The sequence below is a fragment of the Pelobates fuscus genome, chromosome 4 (assembly GCF_036172605.1).
Source record: "Pelobates fuscus isolate aPelFus1 chromosome 4, aPelFus1.pri, whole genome shotgun sequence".
Classification (NCBI taxonomy): Eukaryota; Metazoa; Chordata; class Amphibia; order Anura; family Pelobatidae; genus Pelobates; species Pelobates fuscus.
Genome location: NC_086320.1, coordinates 137,704,987 through 137,729,817, shown reverse-complemented (window position 1 = coordinate 137,729,817; position 24,831 = coordinate 137,704,987). Strand labels below are relative to the sequence as shown.

The 24,831-nt window shown below is 40.5% G+C and overlaps 2 protein-coding genes across 5 annotated transcripts in view; both read right to left on the bottom strand.

The window, feature by feature from the left end:
- Positions 1-24,831, bottom strand: part of LOC134608636 (beta-Ala-His dipeptidase-like) — a 78,646-nt gene that overhangs the window by 49,433 nt on the left and 4,382 nt on the right. Inside the window, exon 1 of one of the 4 annotated variants that reach the window (XM_063451624.1) lies at positions 6,053-6,361. The exons of 1 other annotated variant lie outside the window; for it this stretch is intronic. The gene's annotated coding sequence lies outside the window, so the exon portion shown is untranslated. Of the gene's footprint in view, positions 1-1,728; positions 1,801-6,009; positions 6,031-6,052; positions 6,362-24,831 lie in introns of those variants that run through there. 2 more of the 4 variants (XM_063451622.1, XM_063451623.1) reach the window with 2 other exon arrangements.
- CNDP2 (carnosine dipeptidase 2) overlaps positions 2,123-24,831 on the bottom strand; it is a 101,789-nt gene continuing 79,080 nt past the window's right edge. The window contains exon 12 of the mRNA XM_063451625.1: positions 2,123-2,140. The gene's annotated coding sequence lies outside the window, so the exon portion shown is untranslated. The remainder of the gene's footprint in view (positions 2,141-24,831) is intronic.

Here is a 24,831-nt window from a genome sequence, read left to right as displayed (position 1 = left end):
GAGTGCACCCTCCTCCTGCCGGTCACTCTAATCTGGCTCCCCCCAGGCCGGGGCACCCAAGGTGGCCGCTTGTGCCGCCTTATGGACGCGCTGGCCCACCTATTCATTATCGGTATTGCCGGTGATTATCGGTCGATATGATACTTACAAAAAATCTGAATATCGTCCGATAATAACGGCAAAACCGATAATCGGTCGATTCTTAGTCTTGGAAAGTTACAGGATAAATAAAGTGCTAGCAAATTAAATTCCCTGGACCTTGTGCAGGTCCCGCAAATTGTCATTAATAAAATGACAATTATGTAAAAATATTACATAAATATATACATAGAATTAAAATATATTTATACATATGTGTATTTATATATGTATATAGAATTTTTTAAATTATTTGTATTTATATATAGGTATATATATAGTAATATAAACATATATATTTATGCATATAGATATATATATTATTTTGTTCTAATTGTATTTTGATATCAATATATATATATATATATATATACATATTAATATCAAAATACAGTTAGAACAAAATTACACACATATATTTTTTTATACGTTTTTATATTTATTTATTTTATATTAAATATATAATTATACATATATATATTTAATATCATTCTACGTGTATTTTGATATTATATAAATATAATATTAAAATACACTTTGACAGTGTATGTATGTGTAAGTGTATATATATATATATATATACTTAGATCATATATATATATATATGATCTAAGTATATATTGTTTTATTATACACTGTTTTTAACTTTATTTTAATTTATTTCAGGCAGCAGGGGGACTACCTGTCATTCCAGGTACTCCCCCTGCTGGCACTGCCATGGACAGCTATTCTGTCCATGTAATCGTGAGGTCCTCGCAAGGACCTCGCAATCACATGGCCCAGGAGGGTCGGATCGGCAGCAGGTGGACTGCCTGGGATGCCAGGTAAGTCCCCAATCGTGATTGCCGGCGTGGGATCGCTGACAAGCAGGTAAGTCCCCATTTACAGCCGGATGCCCAAGGATGGCATAGCACACCCGCCGTCCTTAAGGGGTTAAACCCTTTGAATGCCAAAAGTAACATAATTATTATTATTTTATTTATATAGCGCCAGCAAATTCCATAGCGCTGTACAATGCAATATATACTTGATTACACACAAGGGGTTTATTAAACAAACACAAGTTTGCAAAAATAGCAAATTTGATAAAGTAGCTGATCTCAAGGATTTGTTTAAAGACCAATGTCAGCAGTAGTTTCGCAATTCACTGTAAATTCACATTTTTTTTACTCTGTAATTTCTGTCCTATTATTTTCATTATTATGTTTTTATTATTACCTAAATACAAGTCATTATAACAGCAATGTTGTTTTAATAGAGAATAAAACATAAACTGCTATTTCACAAAGTAAAGATCTATTTATTTATTTTTTTATCGGCACTGTGTTTTATTCACAAACCAGAAGAAAAGAGAAAGATAAGGAAACATATGTTTACGTGATGCAGTGTAAAAACAGACATCATTGTATCAGGATGCTTTCTTTCTGAATAAAGTACAGTGTCGACAAAAAAGGCATGATGCACTTATAGCCAAATAAAAAATGCAACTAAACTTAAACAACAATGTTAATCAGCAATATTCTTCTATAACATCATAAAAACAAAAAGATAATAGAAGCAAAATAAAGAATAACCAAGTGTATTTCTTACTGTTAAATCTCTCTGCAGTGCTGAACGATATGACTGATTACAAGATCAGCCGGCTCTGAAGGCTATGCACTATGAAGGGGCGGGTTTAGGCAAAACATGCTTTTCTTTACAACAGGTTATTCTGGTTGTTTATGAGACATACGGGATTTGAGTCTATTCAGTTTCTAAAATCTCACTGTGCGTAATGTATACTGCTGGCTTTGTTCTATACCTATGATCTCTTAGCAATAGAACAAAGGAATTATTTCATAAAAATGATACTTACACTTAGGCAAAATTAAGGATTGTAGCATTGTTTTGGAATATTTATTCTGCTCAAAGGGACACTATTGGCACCATCACTTCAGCAAACTGCAATGGTAAACTATTACTCCAACCCTTTTTCATCATACCTTTTTTTTTTTAAAATGCCCTGATGGTCACTTATAGCTTGGCCACCCCCTTTTTATAATTAAAAAAACTAAAAAGCATCATGGAATCCAGCGCAAGGCAAGATTTTTCCATGCACTGTCCGCCGCCATACCACCTCACTCTATCCCTCTCCGTGGTTCAATCAAATGTTTTTCTTAACGAAGCATGTGATTGGGCCAGAGAGAGGAAGGGACGGAATGGAGGTGGAGGAAAGGTATATCTATATATGCTCACGGTGCCTAGAGGGATATCAGCTACACCTCACTAACGAGGCCTAAAAGAAGGCCGAAACGATCGTCTGGGGTTGCTGAAGGGCAATCTAACGAGTCTCTCTAAGCTTTTGTCCGTTCTCATCCTTTCTTCTTTTTTGAAAGGGTAATCCAGACATGGACTCTGTGCTCACTGTGTCTAGAGGGATATCAGCGACACCTCACTGACAAGGCCCAAAGAAGGTCGAAACGATTGTTTGGGGATGTACCGAAGGGCAATTTATCGAGTCTCTCTAAGCTTTCGTCCCTTCTTACAGTTTTTATCCTTTCTTCTTTTTTGCATATATATATATATATATATATATAAAAATATATATATAAAAATATATATATATATATATATATATATATATATATATATATAATCTAAATGTAGGGAGGCTGGGATATTGCACACCAAGGGGGGGATCTAGGCTTCCCTTTGCCAGTACGCTCCGAGCACTACCTGCAAGAGTAGTAGCTGATTACGTCTGTCACCAGCACGCCGTGTGTTCAGATGACAGATGTAATATTTGCATAGTACTGAAAACAGGCAGTCAGGAACACTGTTCCAGTCTGCCTAAGTCACGTGTGCTGGGGGTGTAACTTGCCCATGGCTCAAGAGTGCAAATTTCTTCAAGTAGAAACTTTGCACGTACAGATACCAATCGCAATGACCACTAGTAAAAGCAGAAGTGCAGTTTAGAGTAACCCTTAAAGGGACACTGTAGGCACCCAGACCACTTCATGTCATTGAAGTGGCCTTGGTGCAATTTCCCATCACCCTTAATCCTAGAGTGGTAATTATTGCAGTTTTGAGAAAGGACGAGTTTGTTTTTCTGGCACTATAGTTTCCCTTTAAAGGTGCAAGGAAGAAATCGGTGCAGAACCTCTGTTTTTATTAAACTGTTTTTAACCCAATTGGACTTTATGAATTGACTTAGTGACCTATTTTGTGCCCTTTGTCTTCAGCACCAGTAAAGGTTTTAAAATACAGCGCTGTGGAATGTGTTGGCGCTTTATAAATATTATAAAAAATATAAATAATAATAACTGTTAGCATACTGCATCAGAAAGAGTACAGTGAATATGTATCCCTGTTGCCCTTGATAATATGACAGAGATAGATTGTGTTTATGCGTAAAGATTTTGTTATCAGAACCAGAGATGTCCCGAACAGTTCGCCGGCGAACATTGCTTGTTCGAGGTCGCTGCGGCGGGCAAACATATATGCGATGTTCGGTCCGCCCCCTATTCGTCATCATTGAGTAAACTTTGACCCTGTACCTCACAGTCAGCAGACACATTCCAGCCAATCAGCAGCAGACCCTCCATCCCAGACCCTCCCACCTTCATGACGAATAGGGGGCTGCGGCGACCGCGAACAAGCTATGTTCGCCGGCGAACAGTTCCCGGCGAACTGTTCGGGACATCTCTAATCAGAACCCAAGTCCTAAATAAAGTCTATTGAAAAACAACTGTAATCAGCAAGTACCATTGTACCAGTCTTTTCATCTCCTCCTCTCCCATAGCTTCTCTTTATGTTTACCTCCCTTCTGAATACCTATTGACATTCCTTCTATAATATGTCTCCAACTCATGCCCTCCTTAGGGGTTCATTCACTAAACTCTGAATGATATGGCATTAAAATCGGAATTGCAAAACTATTTTAGACTCAAATTCGCAATGTTGGTTTTAAATCAGAAGAATCCAGAGTTTAATCTGTAAACCTTCATGTTCTTCTCCGTACTCTCTTTTTATCTCAAATACAAGGTTATGCACTATAGTCTAGGAATGCCACAGTATCAAATAAGGCAATATTATCCGGTCTCAGACGGGGGCATTCCGACCGCTTATTGCAGATATTTGCACAATGTCTGTATTTTGCAGTTCTGGCTCAGAATGAGTCAGAATTGTGTCCAAATTTCAGTCTGTTTGAACACTGCCAGGCAGCTGAAATTCTTAAAATGTGAGCTTGGATTGTTATATCCAATATGTATGGTGCTGAATGTCTGTTGATGCTGTCGTGACATCACAAACTTATCTGTAACGACCTGCATTGCAAAAATGAAGAACACATTTTTTTTTTTTAAATAACACTTGAGGGTTCTGCATACGCCTGTTGATCAGCTGTTGGTAGCCAGCCAGCCAGCCACCACAATAAAAAGCCAATTAAATAAAATAAAAGCACATGGGGACAATATGGCTCCCATTCAACTATATTGAGGTTCAACCATTCTCTAATGCTCCCCTCACCATGCTGCAAGTAGTGACATATCTGCTAAATGGCAAGCAGCCATCAGCCAATACTGCCCCAACACTGCTAGGGTAAAAAAAATGTCTATGGCATTCGCCACAGAAAACATACTTTTTCCACCTGCACTGTGAATGTTTACATGGTGTGTTCAATAAAAACATGGCAACATTTCATTCTTTGTGTGTTATTAGTTTAAGCAGACTGTGATTGTCTATTGTTGTGACTTAGATGATGATCAGATCACATTTTATGACCAATTTGTGCAGAAATCCATATCATTCCAAAGGGTTCACATACTTTTTCTTGCAACTGTATATAGATAGACAGACATACAGACACACAGATAAAGAGATAGATAGACAGACAGACAGATATAGATACATATAGATATAGATAGACAGACAGACAGACAGACAGATAGATATAGATAGACAGACAGATAGCTAGATAGATAGAGATATAGATAGATCGCTAGATAAAGAGATAGATAAATACAGACAGACAGACAGACAGACAGATAGATAGATCGATATATAGAAAGACAGACATACCGATAGATAAAGAGATAGATAGAGAGAGATAGACAGACAGACAGACAGACAGAGATAGACAGACATACAGATAGAGATAGATAGATAGATAGATAGATATATAGATAAAGAGATAGATAGACAGACAGATAGATACATAGATGGATAGATAGAGGGATAGATAAAGAGATCCTGATGAAAGTCCTCAAGCAGGACTGAAATGTTGATTGATTTTAAAACAAGACTGATTAAAAGTTAAATCTTATGGAATCCGTGAGTGCAGCCGTCTACTACTACTATTTAGATAGATAGAGAGAGATAGAGAGATGGATAGATAGATAGATAGATAAAGAGAGAGATGGATAGATAGACAGACAGACAGAGATAGACAGATAGATAGATAAACAGATTAGATTAAAGCACTGCACAATTTCTAGGCGCTTTATAAATGTAGATAATAATAGACAGACAGACACCTAAGTGGTCAAAAAAATGTGGAGCGCTGCATAACAATTTACCTATTACAGATTTGCCTCAAAATATTTGCCATAGAAAAGAGAAAAGAAAAAAAAACAGACATTTTATAATACACCCAATTAATATGTACATTGCATAATTACACCCACTTATTTACTACAAGTGTATTGCAAATGACTCTTGGTAAAAAGACTACTGGTACTTTAAGAGGCAGCACGTAACCTCTCCTATGTCAGCATTGATAGAATATATAAATTCTGTTTGGCGTCAAACATACACATGCAAAAGGAAAATTGTAGATAATGTAATACTGTAAGCTTGTGAAACCAATACAATGTATCAAATGGCAGCACTCACGTATTTAAGAGCCTTACGGTCCCCAGCTCTGAGGTAACCTCACCTGTGTGCCTTTCAGTGCAGCACTATCCACAAAGGGTTGATGCAGAAATCGCCAAATGAACAAAAAGAGCTATTTTTGCAAAAGACTAAAAAACAAATAAAATATAAAATTAAACTGGCAGAATTTTCCGAATCCCGATAAGCGTTTGGCCTGTACATTCAGGCTTTTTCACTCTTAGACAAATTTAACTTTACATTTTTTAAGTTGATGCCTGAGTGCTCCACTTGTCAAGTTATATATAAATATCAATTAAAAAAATGTAAAATAATTAAATCGCTTCCTACTTGTTTGTTGCAGAAATGTCTCTGGGTGTTGAAACAAAAACAGTCTGATTAATTAAATGTTTAGACATTGATCTATTGCTAGTCTCCTGTAATGGCTAAAAATTAACTCCTCTTGGTAGGGTGCAAAGCTCGTCTTTTCTTGGAAGTTTGCAATGGAGCTTAAGTAATGATTTTCCAAGAATGTAAAACAGATGTTCCCGATATCCTTATTGAAAGGAAACTGCTCTGTAGTCCATGAATGGCCCCTTACAATGTCATCCATAAACAAACTGCATGACAACTACTACTAATTAAGCAGTTTTTTATAGGCCCTTTCCAGTGATTCTGAGAGTGTAGGTGGAAGATTAGAAGAAATAGGGTTTTTTTTCCACTACACACAGAATATCAGAGAATATCAAACAAACATGCAAATAGTATTATTAGGCTGAAATAGCTAATGTGGTAAACAAATATTCACCTCTGCTATAGAAACACCTTTTATTCTAATTTGCTGAATCTTCAGAGCAGAGACTGGGCCCCTTAAAACAGCATTAACACCCAGCACTCCCAAGCTACCTGAATCTTCAGAGCAGAGGTATCATCTCTGGAAGATCTACTCAAGAATTCCTGTATTACTGTTTCCTTTAACCCCTTAAGGACCAAACTTCTGGAATAAAAGGGAATCAAGACATGTCACACATGTCATGTGTCCTTAAGGGGTTAAACTCTTATTTTAAAATTGTGTTCTATTCCATCTCCCTCCCTATACTATCACTACTTAATTGATAACTATATCTCCCATCCTGATCTTCTGTTTTTGTTTTTCTTAAAGCTGGTATGATCATGTCATTTGATGTTCATTCTCTAAGACTCTTTGTTAATTGTTTGTTTAACTAGTGTTACTACTCTCACTGATAATCTAGTAAATTTATGTTCATGGTTTATGACTTTCACCTATCTGATCCATTCTATCTTTTTATCCCAAATGTTCTCTCCTTTTTAGTTTTTCATCTCTAATTAATGACCTCAATAGCCCCATGTCTCCCCACCCATAGTAGTGTGTTTTATTTCTTTTTTTTTTTTTCTAACCTCAGACCTTATATTTCAGACTGGGCCCCTTAAAACAGCATTAACACCCAGCACTCCCAAGCAACCAAACCCTGCTGAATCTTCAGAGCAGAGGTATCATCTCTGGAAGATTGCCCACCCCACCCCACGGTCATCAACTTATAGATAGTGCACATCAGCTGGTTTCCTTAACACACCAATCAAGTCACTAAACCTCTCCTCACCTGAATTCATTTAACACACTGCATCCTTACATTGGTTTAAACACTCATTTATATTTGTGTGTGCTTGTATATATGATCTACATATCTATATAATACACATTTTCTCTAATGTTCTCCCTTCTATTTTTCACTTTAACACTAACTTCTCTCATCACTAAAATATCCCTATCCTTTCACTCACCTGTCCCTGGCAACACCATCATCATTACTTCCACCTTACTCCCCTCCCCTCTCTATTCCTCCCATGCACTCTACACATACCTTTCCAGCCTATCTCCACCAACTCCTCCCAAATCCTCTACATACCCTCCTACAAAACTTTCAAATCCTACTCCCACCTTCACTTCCTTTCTATCCTTCTGCTCCTAGCAGCTGGTGATGTCTCTCCAAACCCCGGTCCCCTCTCAATAAACTCAGCACATACTAACCCAAGGATCCACACTAATCTCATACCCATCTCATGTTCCTCTAAATCCTCCTTCAATACTGCCCTCTGGAACGCACTCTCTGTTTGCAATATAACTAAATCCACTGCTGTCCATGACTTCTTCTTCTCTCGTTCAATAGATATACTAGCCTTAACAGAAACCTGGCTCTCCCCCTCTGACACTGCCACCGCTGCATCTTTGTCCTTGGGTGGTCTCCAACTTACCCACAACCCAAGAAACTCTGAATGTAAAGGGGGTGGTGTTGGGTTTCTCCTCTCCCCTCACTGCTCTTTTAAACCTCTTCCCACGCCCCCTTCCCTCTCTTTCCCGTCATTTGAAATACACTCAATTCGCCTTTTCAAACCCTTCTCTGCTAACATTGCTGTTATTTACCGTCCCCCTGGTTCCCCTCTTCTCTTCCTTGACCACTTTGCTGCCTGGCTACCCTATTTCCTCTCCTCTAACATTCCATCCCTAATTCTCGGGGACTTCAATATTCCTATAAACCCACCTTTGACCTCTGCAGCCACTAAACTACTTTCAATTACTTCCTCCCTCGGGCTATCGCAGTGGGCAAATTCTCCCACCCATGTAGCTGGCAATACCCTTGACCTAATCTTCACTTATGCATGTACAGTATCTAATATCTGCAACACTCCATATCCACTCTCTGATCACCACCTCTTATCATTTGCTCTCGCGTACCCCCTCAGCCAACAGCCTCAGCCTAACCCCCCTCAACTCAGTAGGGACCTTAATTCTCTTGATCTCCAACAGTTGTCAGCTGACATTGATTCACAACTGCTGTCCATCCCTTCCCTCTCCTGTCCTTCACTGGCCATCTCCATATATAACTCTACTCTTACATCTGCCTTGAACACTGCAGCACCACTCCAAACAAGCACCTCAAGGAGGACCCACCCCCAACCATGGCATACTACAGTAACACGCTACCTGCAAAGATGCTCCCGTTGTGCTGAACTCCTGGAGGAAGTCTTGTACCCAATCAGACTTTCTCCATTATAGATTCATATTGTGTTCATACAGTGCAGCCCTTGCCCTTGCCAAACAGTCCTATTTTTCCTCTCTCATTAGCTCATGTTCCCGCAACCCCAGGCATCTCTTTGACACCTTTAATTCTATTCTTCGCCCTGCTGTGGCTACCCCCAAAACTAACCTTACTGCTGATAACTTTGCATGTTACTTCACTGACAAGATTGAACAGCTAAGGAAAGAATTCTCCCCTGCTTGCCTTTCTGTTTCTCAATCACACATAGATCATGCCTTTCCTACCCTTCAGACATTCTCCCCAGCTACTGACCAAGAGGTGGCTGCTCTTCTTTGCTCCTCTCGCCCCACCACTTGCCCGCTCGATCCTGTCCCATCTCACCTTATCAGATCTCTCTCCACTTGTCTCGTGCCTTCTCTAACACACATCTTCAACTCAACTGCTCGCTCTCTTCTGGCATCGTCCCTGCTGACCTTAAACATGCCACTGTAGTACCTATACTAAAAAAAACATCCCTCGACCCATCCACCCTCTCTAACTACCGTCCCATATCCCTGCTCCCTTTTTCCTCAAAGCTTCTGGAAAGACTTGTCTTTACCCGTGTGTCTCATTTCCTCAATTCCAACTCTCTCCTTGACCCCCTTCAATCTGGCTTCCGCCCTTTCCACTCTACAGAGACTGCACTTATCAAAGTTACTAACTACCTAATCGCAGCTAAATCCAAAGGCCACTACTCCATACTAATTCTTCTTGACCTCTCAGCGGCCTTTGACACTGTTGATCATGCTCTCCTTCTTCAAACTCTTCAATCGCTTGGTCTCTGTGACTCTGTCCTCTCGTGGTTTTCCTCTTATCTCTCCCAACGTTCATTCAGTGTCTCTTTTTCTAATGATACCTCCTCCCCTCGCCCTGTCTCGTTTGGAGTCCCCCAAGGCTCTGTCCTTGGTCCCCTTCTATTTTCTCTTTATACTGCCTCTCTTGGCAAACTTATTACCTCTTTTGGATTCCGCTACCACCTGTACGCTGACACCCAGCTATATCTCTCCTCCCCGGACCTCTCCCCTGCCGTCCTGCAACGTGTCACTGCTTGCCTTTCTTCCATCTCTGACTGGATGTCCTCCCGCTTTCTGAAACTCAATCTCTCAAAAACTGAGCTCCTTGTCTTTCCTCCTCCTAATACTGATCCTCCTCTTTCGCTCTCCCTTCAAGTTTGTGGTACCAACATCAGTCCATCCTTGCAAGCGCGCTGTCTTGGCATCATTCTTGACTCTGGTCTCACCTTTGAGCCTCACATCCAGCATGTTGCCAAATCCTGTAGATTCCATCTTAAAAACATAGCCCACATCCGCCCCTTTCTTGAACCAGATACTACCAAGGAGCTTGTCCATGCTCTAGTAATTTCCTGCATGGATTATTGTAACCCTCTCCTGATTGGTCTTCCCAAAAGCCGTACTGCACCCCTACAGTCCGTAATGAACGCTGCTGCTAGACTGATTTTCCTCTCTAGTCGTTTCTCTCACACCTCACCCCTCTGCCAGTCCTTACATTGGCTTCCTGTATGCTATAGGAGTCAATTCAAGGTACTAACCCACACCTATAAAGCACTGAACAACTCTAGCCCCTCTTATATCTCTTCACAGGTATGTTCCTTCTCGGTCTCCCCGCTCTGCCCGTGACCACCTCCTGTCCGTTGTCCGCACCCGTATGGCCAACTCGCGCTCGCAGGACTTCTCGCGGGCGGCTCCCTTCCTATGGAATAGCCTGCCTACCGCCATCAGACTCTCCCCTAGTCTTGCATCTTTTAAGAAGTGCCTTAAAACCCATCTCTTTAGGAAATCTTATGGCCTCCAAGACTAACCCCTACCTCACATACCTGTCTCTTGCCCTCTCCTAAAGGGCAGCCCACCTTATTTGATTGCAAATTCCTGTCCTAATGTGTTTTACACCCCACCTCCTATAGAATGTAAGCTCGATTGAGCAGGGTCCTCTTCAACCTATTGTTCCTGTAAGTTTATTTGTAATTGTCCTATTTATAGTTAAATCCCCTCTCATAATATTGTAAAGCGCTACGGAATCTGTTGTCGCTATATAAATGGCAATAATAATAATAATAATAATTTTACTATTTATTTCCTAAAATCTAGAGTTTAGTTAATAACCCTGATAGTCACAGACACATACACACTTCCACACGCAGATACAGGATACCTGACACTGCCAGGTCTACACCGACAGACACACACAGATTCACATTCCCAGCTACCCAAAAGTATTTCAGACAAGGTCAGAGACTTGCTTTCACAGACACTAATAATAATACAAAAGTAATACAAAAGCAAATACAAATGTACAAAATGAAAGCCTACGCTCAAACTCCCTCTACTTTTGGGCATCAACAATTACTATAGTATAAATCAGCCCCAATACATATAATAAAACCTAAGAAAACTTTGGAGATTGTTTTTAGTATTACTCCCATAATTTACTCCAGTTATTAAATGTGCATAGGGATTTGGGAAAGTGAACAACTCACTTTTTTCTTTGGTATTTGCTCTTGTATTACAAAGCTATGTTAGAGGTTTTGCCTTTACAAGACAGGTGAGCTTACAAATCTAGCATTGTGTATCTGTATATGAGCATCCGTGTGTGTGAGCATCCTTGTGTGTGAATGTGTGTCTCTGTGACCATTTACATGTGTTTGTGTCTGGGAGCTGATGTGTGTCTGGGATAGTTACTTATGCTGTGTAGTATGTAAGGGGAGCTGTGTGTGTGTGGTAGTTGTCTGTGTATGAAAGGGGGTGACTGTGGCAGGGTGAGAAAAGATATGTGTGACAGGGTGACAGGGTGAGAGGCGTGAGTGTGGTATGGTGAGTAACTGTGTTTGGGGTAAGTGTGGGTAGGTGTCACAAGGTAAGGGGTGTAAGTGTGACAAGGTTAGGAGAGCTGGATGAGTGGGTGAGCATCGCAAAGTTAGGGGGGAGTGAGACAGGGTGAGCATGGTGAGTGGCAGGGTGAGGGGTCAGTGGGACTGAATTTTGTGGCAGGGTGAGGGGTAAGTGTGACAAGTTTTGTGGCACTGTTGGGGGTGAGTATGAAAGCATGTGTGGCAGAATGAAGGGGGTGAGCATAACAGGATTGAGGTGTAAGTGTTACGGGGTTAGTGTGGCAGGGTGAGAGGGGAGATGAATGTGACAATTTTGGGAGGTTAGTACGACAGAGTTAGTGGGGTGAGTGTGATAGTGAGGGAGTGATCTTGACAGGGTGAGGGGTGGTGATTGTGACATGGTTGGGAGGGTGAGTGACCGTCAAAGAATGAGTGAGGAAGTGACAATGGATGGGGACTGCGTGTGGAAAGAGTGACAATATGTGGTATGTGGGGAGACTGTGTTAAATGCAGTTTTCCACACTGTAATGCCTTTTTAAATATAACATCAAGCCCCATCCTGCTCATCTCCTGGGTAGAAAGGGGATACAAACACATTCCTTGGTGGTTTGGTGGATTCCCCGGTGGCCTTGTGGGCTCTGTGAGGAAGTCAGAATGCAGGCTGGGAATTCAGGCCCTTAATGGGTAATTTGGCTATGATACGGTACCCCCTTCAAGTGGTGCCTAGGGCATGGGACATACCCGCCGAACAAGTATGCAACTGCCTGGTGGAACCTAGATAGGAAGTCAAATTATTCTAAGATGTTTTGACTCCTTACAATGGGGTATTGCAAGGCTGTGGTGCTTATGGCGCTGTGAATGTTCCTTTATTCCTGACTTTATATACCTAAGCAGCCTCATAAAACAAAGTGCCCTTACTAACCCTAACCTTTCAATTTAACACCTACGGCCAGGGCGCACTGGCTCTGGGGGGCGCAAGATATCAGTGACCGACAGGAGGGAAGCGCTCCCTCCTGCCAGGCCACCTTCTGGACTCCCCGGCACGGCTGTGGTATAATTAGAGGCGGGGAGGAAGATCTGCTCCCTCACGCGTCGTTTGCTGATGCCGCGGGAGCCAGAATATGACGTCATATTCTGACTCCCGTCATCAGTATACAGCCTGCGAGGGAGCAGAGCAAGGACATAAGAGCTCCCTTGCCACCTCTGATTATACCACACCAGGAACAGATCCACGCCAGTTCTCCAGGTAGGGAGGCTGGGTGGAAAATATTGAATTATAAAAATATTTAGTGACTGTATGTCTGTGTGTGTTAGTGTATGTGTGTGTCTGAATGAGTGAGTGAGTGAGTGTCTGTGAGTGAGTGTGTGTGTGCACGTGAGTGTATGTGTGTGTGCATGTGAGTGTATGTGACTGTATCACTGTGCATGTGAGTGTATGAGTGTGTCTGTCAGTGTATGAGTGTGTGTGTGTTTGTGAGTGTCTGTCAAATCAGTGAGAGTATGTTTGTGACTATCAGTGTGTCTGTCAATGAGTGTGTCTGTCAGTGTGTGTGTGTGTCTGTCAATGAATGTGTGTCAGATCAGTGAGTCTGTGTCTGTCAGTGACATCTGTGTGTTTGTCATTCAGTGCGTGTGACTGTCAGTGTGTATGCACCACTGAGTGTAGCGTGGTGGTGCGCGGTACAGGAGCGTCTGTTTCCTGTACCCGGCCAGACTGACAGGAGGTGCTCACTGAGAGAGCACTTCCTGTCAGTCTGGCTGGGTACAGAAAACTGAAGCTCTTGTAGGGGATCTGCTCCACTCGGCAATGCTACAAGAAAGGTAGGAGGCACACCAGGAAGGGGAGTGTGACCACTAAGGTGGTGGAGGTGCACCAAGGGACAGGTAGGGGAGAAAAACACCAAGGGACAGGGAAAAGAGGGGGGAGAGGAACACTATGGGGAAGGGAGGGGACCACTAATGGACGGGGAGGGGAGAGGGGCTGGTTAAGAGGCACATAGGTGAAGAGGTTATTTTTTTGGAGGGGGCGGATGCATCTTCGCCTATGTACCCAAAAATCCTTGCACCGGCCATGCCTATGGCTAAACGGCTACAACTCTTTACATTGATGCTAAGCCCCACAACCATGAGCATCCCGTGATCCTATTCTTAAATCCTTTTCTAACCCTAACCACCCTCCCTGCTTATAACCTAGTGACTTGTCTTCTCCTTTTCTCTCTTCTTCCTTCTGCATATTAGTATATTGATGCATGAAATATGGGTGAATGCCATTTAAGCACCAAACCCCCTAAAGTAACACTATCGTGTTAGGAATATAAAACTTTATTCGTAACATTATAGTGTTTCTCCCCACTGGCAAATAATGGGCTAAAAAACTATTTTTCACTTACCTGATTCCAGCGCCGAGGGACTTCTATCTATCGCTTTCCACCTTCTCCATCATCAGTGATGGGAGGAACCTGATCTGCATGCACACATTTGACCTTTTCCATTGGAAAGCATTGATTCAATTCTTTCCTATAGGGAATTTTAAAGACACTGGATGTCCTCTATTATTGGTATAGGGAGGCAGGGAGGGCTGAACTGAAAGTGGCTTTCCAGCCTTAACACCTTAAAGCTAGTGCCAACTGGGGCTTCCTAATCAACCTGACTGTGCTGTGTTAAGGCAGTCCCCCTCCCCCTTAAGCATGGCTTTCTTTACCATATGATTTCAATCATTATGTTTGATACTTTTAATTACCCTATTTCTCTGTGCATGCAGAACATATGCTGTAGCCCACCATAACATACTCAGTGGCACCTACTGCCTGTTATTTTAGTTTTGTTTCATATTTTCTTTTCATTAAAAAAAAAAAAAGTGCGTAGTCTTGACATGTAAAACATGCTTTCTTATGACACTCTGCAATGCTATCTTTTCTTTTGACATGTCCTTATTTCTTTGTGATCTTGGCAATGCACTAGTAAAATAAAGATGTTTTTTAAGTATGATTTTAAAGAAAAACTCCAAAGCAAATTAACGTAAATGGTCTGTGTCTGTGTGCATGCAAATAAACAGTATTACAAGTAACACAAATAAATTATTTTCATGCATAAGGTATTCCATGATATATATGGTCACAGTCAGTTGCAAGACCAGTCTATACAGAGGGGGCCATAACTTCACTAAAAATTACGCCTTTCAAAAAACATTAAAAAAAACGCCTATAATGTGCTAACCTTTTTATCACGTGATGCTCCAATCTAAATGTATTCAAGAATTAAAATTAAATGTAGAATTAGAATTAAATGTCTTCCCTTCTCCATATCCTGCAGAAAGCCATAACAGGGAGAAATGTATGGCAGGTGTCTGCTTACAACAGCTGTGCAGGAAAGTATGGAAGACACCATCTGTTCATCTTCATCCATTGACTGAATGGCTAACATAGAAAAACTGGTATGTGTGTCTTTGTAGAATGGTTAAGGAATCTGTGACAAATTATATTAACAAATGTTGCACCAGCTATACAGGGAGTACAGAATTATTAGGCAAGTTGTATTTTTGAGGATTAATTTTATTATTGAACAACAACCATGTTCTCAATGAACCCAAAAAAACTCATTAATATCAAAGCTGAATATTTTTGGAAGTAGTTTTTAGTTTGTTTTTAGTTATAGCTATTTTAGGGGGATATCTGTGTGTGCAGGTGACTATTACTGTGCATAATTATTAGGCAACTTAACAAAAAACAAATATATACCCATTTCAATTATTTATTTTTACCAGTGAAACCAATATAACATCTCAACATTCACAAATATAAATTTCTGACATTCAAAAACATAACAAAAACAAATGAGTGACCAATATAGCCACCTTTCTTTGCAAGGACACTCAAAAGCCTGCCATCCATGGATTCTGTCAGTGTTTTGATCTGTTCACCATCAACATTGCGTGCAGCAGCAACCACAGCCTCCCAGACACTGTTCAGAGAGGTGTACTGTTTTCCCTCCTTGTAAATCTCACATTTGATGATGGACCACAGGTTCTCAATGGGGTTTAGATCAGGTGAACAAGGAGGCCATGTCATTAGATTTTCTTCTTTTATACCCTTTCTTGCCAGCCACGCTGTGGAGTACTTGGACGCGTGTGATGGAGCATTGTCCTGCATGAAAATCATGTTTTTCTTGAAGGATGCAGACTTCTTCCTGTACCACTGCTTGAAGAAGGTGTCTTCCAGAAACTGGCAGTAGGACTGGGAGTTGAGCTTGACTCCATCCTCAACCCGAAAAGGCCCCACAAGCTCATCTTTGATGATACCAGCCCAAACCAGTACTCCACCTCCACCTTGCTGGCGTCTGAGTCGGACTGGAGCTCTCTGTCCTTTACCAATCCAGCCACGGGCCCATCCATCTGGCCCATCATGACTCACTCTCATTTCATCAGTCCATAAAACCTTAGAAAAATCAGTCTTGAGATATTTCTTGGCCCAGTCTTGACGTTTCAGCTTGTGTGTCTTGTTCAGTGGTGGTCAGCCTTTCTTACCTTGGCCATGTCTCTGAGTATTGCACACCTTGTGCTTTTGGGCACTCTAGTGATGTTGCAGCTCTGAAATATGGCCAAACTGGTGGCAAGTGGCATCTTGGCAGCTGCACGCTTGACTTTTCTCAGTTCATGGGCAGTTATTTTGCGCCTTGGTTTCTCCACACGCTTCTTGCAACCATGTTGACTATTTTGAATGAAACGCTTGATTGTTCGATGATCACGCTTCAGAAGCTTTGCAATTTTAAGAGTGCTGCATCCCTCTGCAAGATATCTCACTATTTTTGACTTTTCTGAGCCTGTCAAGTCCTTCTTTTGACCCATTTTGCCAAAGGAAAGGAAGTTGCCTAATAATTATGCACACCTGATATAGGGTGTTGATGTCATTAGACCACACCCCTTCTCATTACAGAGATGCACATCACCTAATATGCTTAATTTGTAGTAGGCTTTCGAGCCTATACAGCTTGGAGTAAGACAACATGCATAAAGAGGATGATGTGGTCAAAATACTCATTTGCCTAATAATTCTGCACTCCCTGTATCAATACGTTGTTTTTTTGCATACCATCAAATTTCGCAATATTTCATAACCTATATAAAATACACCTTCTGGTTTGTTGTCACCTTCAGATGGACATCTATTTTGGTTATCAGACTAGGACTTTGTGAATGAGGCCTATGGGAAATCATATGTTTATTCTCACCCTAGAGAGTGTCCAAATCTGGGATCAAGTCCTAAAAAATTGTTTGAGAACTCCTCAGGTTGGTCACCAATTCCAAACCATTAAAGAGTGACTGCCATCAAAGAGGGCAATTGCAGCAGCAAACACTCTCTAAGTCAGCAATGCTGCTCAGTTCCCAGTAATACACATAAGGAGCTTGGTTCCTTCTGAAAATATAGTTTAGAGATAATTTTTTATCGACATATTCTAAAAGCTATTTTTTTTTTTATTCTTAATTTTTGCAGTGCATAGAAAGATGTACATGCCAGTATATGGTAGATTGTGAGAAAACAAATATTAGTTGCAAGGCATATCAGTAAAACAATAAATCAGATAAAACATTGCACTATTTTTTATATTAAAGACCAACAATCAAACTTAGTTGTTTTAGTATAATGTCTAGTGTTATTATAAGGCTAGTTATGGCTTACTTGTTAGTTAAGCATTGTCTTATACTGTAAATAACACCCCACGCTCCTGTGCAGCGTGACTGAGAGTATGTGAACCGATAGGGTAAAGGGCTTTGATGTCTAATGGCGTGTTAACATATGACTTGTCTCGTACAGTCAAGGTCTAGTTGTGAAACCTTCAGAGTGGGTCAGTGGTGGGTGCCCCTACCTACTGTCTGGGTTGCTAGGGCAGGGTCTGCGGGGTTTAATAAAATATGCTGTGCAGCCTACTATTTCCGACCCTTAACCAAATGGCATCATGGCGGGGAGACAAAGATGCTCGGACTGTAGCCGTTGTTAAGAAAGGTCAGGGTCTATTTTGTCTACAAGGTTTAAATTGAAATTTCTGGTTTGTAACAACTAAGGGCATAACATACAATGCACAAAACATGAACAAGTGCAAATGGTACAAGATGACACTGTCACGGCTACAAGACTCATGTAACTGCCTATTCCAAAAGCTATTGAAAGTGATTTTGTTTTAAAGTGAATGCTATATCATCTACATTTTATTTATTTCTTTCTTTTTTATAATAATCTTTATTGAAATGTTTTCTCATTTTATCGTACATATAACAGCACTAATGCACATTTACATACAAGACAAAAACAAGTGTGGCAATAACAACATATAATATTGCATTTATTAAAGCGGTTCTAGTCTAAAGTATAGGATTGATTCACCAACTAGACAGCTAAGAATATCTTTATAAAAATATAAAATGTATCATTTAGAACTCCTGTAGGAATAAATATGGGCAGTGGTCAGTCTGAAATATCATAATAAACATCCTTGGGAATGTATTTATCTATCAGAAACTAAAATAGTTCATTTGTCTTCCAGAATTCGAATCCAGTTAATGTATTGGTCTTGTTTATTTATAAGATGTATAGAGGAGGCCGGTAAATTTTTTTCCATTCGGAGGTGGAATAAAATTTGGTTGATTAACTGACTCCTCTGAAAAGGAAGATACGACTTCCATTGTCTTGCTATAAATATCTTAACCGCCAAAAAGCAGTGGTTTGCCAGGCACTTGGATGAAATGGAAGGAAGTTTCCAATTTAAATGTAACAATGCTGTATCAGGGCCTTTTTTAATTGTAATATTGAATAAGCATTTAAGTATTTCAAAAGACCACTCCCAGAGACATTTGACTGAGTTACAGTGCCACCATATATGAACAAGTGTTCCATCTATGTAACCACAGCGCCAGCAATGGGGAATTTGCTTAATTCGCTTAATTTATGTGAAGTCAAATACCATTTGTACATAATCTTATATTGGCATTCAAGTTCTGGCAATGGATATATTTACGGGTGTCTTTAAGAGACGAACACCATTCGTTCTCAGTTATGTCAATATTTAAGTATTTTTTTCCATTTATCTAGTATCTTTAAAGGTTGTTGGTCAAGAGTAGATACCATCTACATTTTGATATATTCTATTGAATAAAGCAATGCGTATGCGACATATTGTAAATACACCTTATATATTCCATTGATTAACTTTCTAAAAAAATACTTAGTACTTTACTCCCTAGTGCTGTCCACCATCTTTCACCCATCTCCCCTTACATCCTACATCCCACCCACCTCCTATCTCACTGCCTCTTCTCGCAAAGTTTATATTTAAAGAAACATCTTTAAGAGTGAATGTATATGTTACATTTTTCATAGAGCTGGTTTATAATAAATAAATTGGAGGATTTGTCTTTCATATCCTTCCCTCCCTTGTAATTTATTATGATACATAGTGGGCTTAATTTAGCCCTGTGATGTGCTGTTGGGTAGCTTTTATATATGCAGGGTTATTCAAAACTCATTTCTTGAATAGCTGAACTGAAAACAGAACGTTCTTGGAAAATGTTACTAAGTTGCTATTTTGTCCTAATTTTTTTAAATTTAGTTTTGAATTCACTTTAAATTCCTGCTAATTATTATCACTTTAAAGGACCCTGTTATCTATTGTTTTACGATTGAAGTATACAGGATTTTTCACTAAAGTGAATTTCAAATTTAGTGTTAAACCCACTTCCCAAGGACACACACCCGCAAGAGCGGCCACGGCCAAACCCACGCTTGAGCCGGGAAGGGATAAGAGACTTACCTGAACTTCTTCAACTAAGAAAGCATTCAAGTTATAATTTATGTTTATGTTTTAATTCTGTTTTGAAGTCCGCATATACTTCACCATCACCACTCTCTCTAATAGGCCTAAGCCACCAGGCGGCAGCTCCGCGATACGTCTATACACCCCCCCCCCCCCCTCCCCCCGAGTGCTCCAGGGTAAAGGAGCACAGCACATCATGGAGCGCCACATACCACACTGGGAACCCGACACATAGCCAATACACACGACCACCTTAAACAGGTCCCAAAGACCACATAGACACCCTTGCTCCGACCTACGACGCCACTCCGTATAGAAGTTGAACTTCTAGCCAGGCAGAGAGGCACCCCAACCGACCTTGCCTAATGGGGGATGTGAGAGACCCTACCACCATAGAGCATCGAGGGTCCACTAGACCACTATGGCAGGACAACACGCTTTCATCACTACAATTTACCAAACAAATGGGGGGGCGACCAAACACACAGAATAGCTAAACAGGGCCCTGCTACACCAACACCAGGTGGGAGGACAATTACCCTATAGGCCCCAAGCGTACAAACCAACGCATCCCCACAACATTGGCAATGCCATTTCTAGCCTGGCATTCCCCCAGTCATAAAGGAGACAACTCGTTATAACGCTCTAGTCCACTATAAAAAAAAATTGTGCATAGTTACTTTCACTGTACCTAACGACTTGTACCACAATATGGTATCTTTAATGCAAAGTATGCAAAGTCTTTTATTGCTATGCCTATGTTACGATGTGTTTATATGCCTGCCTACACCTGCTGTTGTGGCGATGTAGACATCTCTGTTCTCTCTAAGCACAAATAAAATAAAGATTGACACATTTAGTGTTAAACTAGTCAAACTAGAAACATTCAGTCAGAATCAGCTATGCTTTTCATTGAGCTACTCTGGCTTTAAATTTGAAATTCACTTTGAATTCTCACTCTGGTAAATAACCCTGTGAGTGGATGTGCTGTAGCTATCTGCCTCTGTTTTCCATGTTTCTGCTCTATTGCTTTGTACAGGGCTTTGTAGGATTTTGTGGACCAAGGACTTGGAAACTAGAGAAATCTTAATGTATTCTTCCTGGTAAAAAATGTTATTAATAAATTAATATCCCAGACAGCGGGAGGGTGCAGAAACTCACATAACTGTGAAAAACTGGGCCCAATTGCCAGCCTCTCTCACGGAGAGTGAGGAGGTAGGTTTCCCTGATTTTCCCGGGAGCTCTCAGCCTCCAGCACTGCTTGGCAATGCACCAGCTACCCAGCTGTGACCTGTATGGCTTTTACCATGATAGCCGCACCTTCTGCATCCTGCTAAGAAGCATGTAAAGTTGCCTCACACCACAATACTTAAAGGTTCCTCACAGAAAACAGACATAAGATGTACGTTTTTGTGAGAAGGCTTCTCCTGAGGCCACCAAATGGTATCATTTATGAACAAAAATACTAATAGACCTTTTAAGCAAGGCAACAGATGACACACAGCTGCTTCTGTTAGTATGTACAGCAATTTCATTCATTTATTTTCGTGAAAAGATCTCTTGTAAACACCTGTTGCCAACTTCCTATCAGATATGCTCAGGGTCCCATAGATAATAATGGTAAATCCAATATTGCATAACAGGCTCAGGCTACTTCCTGGTTTGATGAGAATATGCTACATTTGCTCCAAATCCTGACTCTTTGTATAAAATACATATAATATTAAATAACATATAAAATATGCTTGAAACAGCCCCAGGCCCCAATACTAGCCACTCATCGCCTACTGATCTGTCCACCCTCAGTGTGTAAACCTCCTTCCTCGACGTGTCCATCCAGACAGAAACTCCTGGGATTTGAGCGGTGCAGGAGACCTTCCAAAGGCTCATGGCATAGGTAAGCATTAACTGAAACTGGTCATCCTGTGGGTCTGAGACTTGCCATGCGTCCAAGAGGAGGCCCATTCCATAGGGTGGTCCAGGTTCGTAGCAAGGGAAAGTTGTACTAACTGTGCCCAGAATCGGTTGCATATATTTTAAATGCCTGGTTAAAAGTCTCCATATATGCAGACTGCTGTGGTGTTGGTCGCTGCAAACTGGTTTTGGCAGCCATGGTTAATGTAGTCAGTTTTGTGTACAGAAATGCTCCACTGCTATTTCTTCTCCCTGCATAGCAAGCTTTTCCCTAGTGGGGACCGAGATAAACCCCACCGGTCCAAAGAGGGGCTCTGCAAGGCTTTTCAGAAGCAGGAAATCAGCCACATTCCCTGCCATGATAGGTCAGTAGGCCTCAGTTTGAAGGAGCATGGAAACCTAAAGTGGATAGGTCCATTCGTGGATTACAATGTCTGCTGTCAGTAAAGTGGATTATATAATAGTAAATAGTGTCAAATCAACAAGTATGTGCTTAAATTATAGCTTTACCCACCATATATATATATATATATATATATATATATATATATATATATATATATATATGAAACATGGGGGGATGGTTGCACTCACCTAAACATGCTTAAATGGGGTGCTGCTGGGGGCCATATTATACAATAAACAATACACAAGATCCAGCGCACTCTCCTATCTACTAAACAGCAACTCCAATGCTGACAGACTTTATTAGTTTGTAAAAGTTTTTTTTAAAAACACCTAATCTAGGCAAAAAAATGGGGATTTAGTTACATTATATGATCATACATTGCATAAGCCTGCCACAACGTCAATGAACTTTTACAAACTAATAAAGTCTGTCAGCATTGGAGTTGCTGTTTAGTAGATAGGAGAGTGCGCTGGATCTTGTGTATTGTTTAATATATATATATATATATATATATATATATATATATATATATATATATATATATTACAATTCAGCAGGGCTGCCATCAGGGGATGACAACCATGATGGTTATCACGGCCCAGCAGTCATAGCCTCTGTGCTAACAATCCTTTCCATGCTCGGGCCCCCGCCATATATATATCCCTGTGGACCCTTCTGGTTTTAAAGAGGAGCGGAGGACACATTGAGCTCCGGCACTTTCACACAATAGAAGTTGAGTTCTGGCTGCCGGAAGGGAAGATGGAAACTGCTGGATCCCTTTCTGCTCTACAACCAACTGAGCCACCGGACCACCAGGAAATCCAGTATCCCCCCCTCCCTGGCTACATGTAAAAGGCAAGGAGGGGGGGGGGATAAATAATAGCACATTTTGTATTAAGTAAAAAAACAAACAAACAAAAAACACCCCCCTCACAGCATTTGTCCAATATAAAGAAACATCTACTACACACACACAGCATCCATTACACAAACACACTCACCATCCACTACACAAACACAGACACAGCATTCACTACACAAACACACACAGACAACATCAACTACACAATCAATGTCTCTCACTAGGTGAAAGTTCTAGGAAACACGGGAATTAAAGTAACTGTCAAAGACACAACATACCGTGATATGCCCTCTGTAATACATGGAAGTAGAGCACAGATATAATAAAAATGTTTAAAATGTAACAACAAATAATACTGTTGAAAAAAACCTAAGTGGATTATATAGAATGTTGCTAATTTCAAAAACATAACACTTCAGTATATATTAACTGCATGTCCCCCACTATAAAGCAGACATGCTTCAAAGTTCAAACTAAATAAAAATAAAATTGAGTTCAAAAAAGATAACAAAACATATACAAGTAAATACTCTACGGAAATTGCAGTGCCTGTTCGAACCTCTCAATCAAAACTGATACAATAAGTTCTGTTGCGCTTGTAACTGCAACATTCATTGTTTATCTTTCAATATCCTGCAGGGTTATTTACTAAAGTGAATTCATTGAGAATTTCAAATATAAATCCAGAGTAGGTGAAATAACAGCACAGCTGAACTGGAGAAATGTAGCAGTTAGGCTATTTTATTCTTAAATTGACTGTGAAGAGACGGTTCTTCTATCTATTCACAATGTTCTATTTAGTGTTTGCCAGTCAGCAACTATATATGTCAAAATCAATTAAGAGGGGGAAAGTTCAAGCATGCTATTGTTGTTTTTGTGGTTTTAGCTTGCTGAAATTTTTATGTGTGAAGAGTGTATCCTCTTTTCTCATTTTACAAGAAGAGCAGATTTTGCTAGAATTTGGCACATTTATAAATTACCCTGGTTACACCCCAGTGGCAGTAAGTCAGACAACAGGTCCTGTTACTTCCTGATTTCTTTAGCTCAGTGGAGTTAAAATCAAGACGTAGGCAATTGCTCAGAGCACCGGCCTTGCAAAGACTTCTATTGAGCTGAATTGGGAAATCTGTGATTGGACAGCCACAGATAGTCTTGGCTAGGTTAAAAAGGGAGGGCATGCAAAACTTCAGACAAAAGATCTGTGGCTTTTGTAAGCAGTTTTGCATGTTTTCATTGGGAGTATAACTACTAAACATTGATTTTTTTTTTGGGGGGGGGAGGGGAGAAGGGGGACAATAGTGTCACTTTAAGGCAATCTCCAAGTTATCACTTAAGCACGTATGATGGAATTATTCTGTCATGGTTTTTCTACCCTTAACTCCCGATGATGGAATAATTCTGTCATGTGACATTCTAGCAGCAGGGGCCATTTCCCTGCTGGTTACTGGGAAATCCCAGATATCACTTGATACCTGGAGTTCTCATCTGTCATCTGGGGTCGCAATTAATGACCCCACACTGACCGATGAGCTGTGTGAAGTACTCAAAGTGAGTGCTGCACAGCCCTTTGAATTATCATCGGCTGAGCTTCCATGTTACTTTACTATTACTGAAGTCATCAAGCAAAAGAAGACCCACAGGGTCTGAGAAGAACCCAATCAGAGCTCCCTGCAAGCCGCTTGATTAGCGATCACTGGCTGCAGAAGGTGATTAGCACACGATTTGTGATGGAGCTGAAACCGAGCTTTAAATCAAGATGATTTATCAGCAGAGGGGGAAAATACACATTCAAATTATTTTGTTATAATTGTTATATATGTGTATGTAGAAAACACAAAATTGTACTACAATTTTTAGAAGAGATTGGCAGTTTGATCGCCATATAGATGTGTATATACTCTGCTTTAGTAAACAT